Source organism: Cucurbita maxima, unplaced genomic scaffold (genome assembly GCF_002738345.1).
Source record: "Cucurbita maxima cultivar Rimu unplaced genomic scaffold, Cmax_1.0 Cma_Scf00019, whole genome shotgun sequence".
NCBI classification, from domain to species: Eukaryota; Viridiplantae; Streptophyta; class Magnoliopsida; order Cucurbitales; family Cucurbitaceae; genus Cucurbita; species Cucurbita maxima.
In genome coordinates, this window is record NW_019272035.1 from 339,551 (window position 1) to 343,188 (window position 3,638).

The following is a 3,638-nucleotide window of genomic DNA, read 5'->3' on the forward strand; positions in this document are numbered from 1 at the left end:
GGGGGGGGGGGGGGGGGGGGGGGGGGGGGGGGGGGGGGGGGGGGGGGGGGGGGGGGGGGGGCTTTAAACAACCACCAATGGCCGTAGCACATTGCATAGAGTCAATGTACCTCCGCCACGTCATCAACCCACATTGGAGAGAGAAAGTGTAGAGAGAGATAGAAAGAAACTTTCTAGGGTACAAAGTGCAAATTTGTAAGAAGTAAAACATGTATAATTATTTAGTTATTTAGTGTTTAATAGTTCTTTAAAAAAAAAATACTGAATATATACAAATGAACCAATAACACATTCAAATGAAAATAATTTTAAAAATATTAAACTATAGTTTAAAATTACATTACATTTATGTAAAATCCCGTATCGATTGGAGAAGAGACGAAACATTCTTTGTAAAGATGTAAAAATCTCTCACTACCCGACGCGTTTGAAAAAGTTTAAAGGGAAACTAAAAAAGAAAAACCTAAAATGGACAATATTTGTATCAGATTCAGACACCGAATGATGTTAGCCGTGGGTTTGAAAAGCCTAAAAAGTTGGAAAAAGTTAGCAGTGGGTTTGAAACGTTACAATTGTATCAGATCCAGACATCGAATGATGTGCGAATGAGGAGGCTGAGCCTCAAATGGGGAATGGACATGAGGCAACGTGCCAGCAAAGACACCGGACACCAAAGGGGGTGGATTGGAAGGTCCCATATTAATCAGAGAAGGGAACAAGTGGCAACGAAGACGCTGGGTCCCAAAGAGTTGAGGATTGGAGTGTCCCACATCGATTAGAAAAAGGAACAAGTGTTGACAGAGACGTTGGCCCCAAAGAGAATTGGATTGTGAGATCTCACCTTGATTAAGAAGGAGAACAAAATATTTTTTATAATAGTGTAAAAATCTCTGTCTATCATATATTTTAAAAACTTTTAAGGAAACTTAAAACCAAAAGCTTAAAAGAAGATAATGTTGAATGGGCTAATTATCATTTATTTTAATTTAAATAATCATAAACAATAAACAAAGGGACAAAATTGGAAACTTAAATTTAATTTTAATGGTAAGAGTAACAAAAGAAAATATTTCTTTACTAATTAAATAATTAATTTACTCAAACATATTAATTAAAAATATATTTCACGGTTTGGTATTATTTAGATAACTTTTTTAAGTTTAATAATTGGAAGAGTGAAAAATAAATGGAATCATTTAATTTACACGTGTTCCGATTTCAGAGTTGGTCAAGAGGGTGATTAGTTGACTTTTCTACTTGGGGTGAGACTCACTTGCTCAATAATTACTTACGATGGTTATTTCTATATTAACCATTGGTTACTTTATTCTCTGCCAGCCGTTTTTGGTCGTTATTTAGAAGGAATATTGATGACTGTAACTATTATTTTACTGCTAAGTAAATAATGTGCTGTGTTTTGCACATTTATTACTCGTTTTTTTTTGTTCGGAAAATTTAAAATTTACCACTACACCATGTTTTTCAAAATTAACCGATCCCTTCACAAATAAATGGAAATCATATGTGAAAAAAAAAATAAAAATCCTTTGAACCTAAGAGGGAAAAAAAATGTCTTGAAATGGTTTGGTTGCCATTAATGATAGTTTCCAAAGGCTTTTCCTTTTTCGTTCCTATAGGAACCACACAATGAATGGCTAACTTTAATGAATAGTTCCTTGCAATTTCACCTATCCTTTTTGTCTCCTTGCATTTAACTTGTTGCCAAAACTTTTGCATTCCTTCCTACATCCCTCCAACACCCATCATATTGCCATGCTTTATTCTTTTTTTTACTATAAATAAATAAATAAACAACATTTTTCCCGTCTCCTAACAAATTGATATTAAAATAAATTGTCTGAATATAAGTGTACTTAGCATGTTAAAACACATATTCTAGACCAAGATGTCAAATATTTTAATCTCCCGCTTTTACATGTAAAACAATGCATTAGTGCTGAAATTAATTATTTAAAGAAGACAAAAAAAAAATCAATGTTTTTCTAGTAAAATTTAAAGAACTATTTACCTTGAAAAAAAAAAATATATATATATATATATATATATATATATATAGTTTTAAATTTTAGTATGTTCGATATTAAAACTTAATCATTGAATATTTTTAACAAATAAATATCATATTTTAAGGTATTTAAATATTTTCTAATCTCATTAAATATGTTTTTTTAAAAAGTGAAAAATAATTATCTATATTTATTCAAGACAGCTCCGTTGAGGGAGTTTCCGAACTCATCAACTAGCCTATATGGGCTGTGGACCCGGCCCAAATTTAATTTCCCTTTTATTTTTAGAATTTTAACGATTTTAAATTATTTTTGTTGACCAAATTAATACCATTTTTGACCTATCCGTACATAGAGAGAACAAAATAAAACAAATAATTTATTTTATTAACTAAAATAATAGGAAGTGGTGCAATTCTAATAAATATTTAAAATTTAAAAATTAATAGATATGATAATGTATGTGTGACACGTCAATGGCTTGAGAATTAAATTTTAAAGTGTTAATTTAATTAGCTATATTTAATACTTGAGATTACTTGGCAAAGATGTTCATTAATACTTATTTATATTTATAGGTATGCAGCAACTTTGGGAGGCAAAGAGACAAACGTAATAAAAAAGTAGTTATTAATGTCTCAATAAATAAATATTTTATCTAAAAAAATATCAATGAATAAATATTTTCATAAAAAAAATATATTTTATTTGAGATGAGCTGGGTTGAGTTCTAAACATATTATTGTTATTAGAGCCGGTAACTCAACCAACCTGAAATTTTGGATTGGTTCAAAAGATTTCACTAACCCAACCAAATTGTAAGACCTATCTAATATAATCGCATAAATGTACATGTAAAGAGTAGCCTTGTAATCATTACGCTACTACCCTACTACAATCCTGTACATACAATAAGTTCCCTAATACGTGGACACACATTACATAGGACACAACTGTTGGATCGGTATGGCAACCCTAGAGGGGGGGTGAATAGGGTTTTAACGATAAAAGTGTTTAAACTTGATTAATTTTTCTATTGATAAAACTTTTTACAAATAAGTAGAAGATGATAATTACTAAAACAAAATAATTCAAGTCAAAACAATAATCAAGTAGAACATGCAATAAACATAATAATAATCTTGAAATTAAATAGGAAAGAGTTAGAGAAAATGACACCGTAGTTTTATAGTGGTTCGGTCAAACTCGACCTACTCCACTCCCCAAGCGCCTCTTGGGAATTTGAATAAAGAACTTTTCCGACTCTTTCCACGGATCAGAGCCAAACCGGTACACCGCTCTTTTTACGAGTTCAAGAGCAAACTCAATCCTTTCAACGACGCAGGATCAAACCGATACAAGTATTTGAGTTTGATAATAACACACCACAACTCTCTCAAAGAGTAGATTTACAATTTGGGATACTGACAACTATTTCCTCACAATATAATAATAATCCCTCTCAAGAATAAGATGAAAAGAAATAAACTTGTAAGCTTGGAGAGAGCAATAAACAATGGAGACTTTGAACAAATGAGGATTGAAGAATGTATGTAAGTTGTATATTTTAAAAATGTGGGGAAGATGAGTTTATATAGAGGAGAAAAGTGG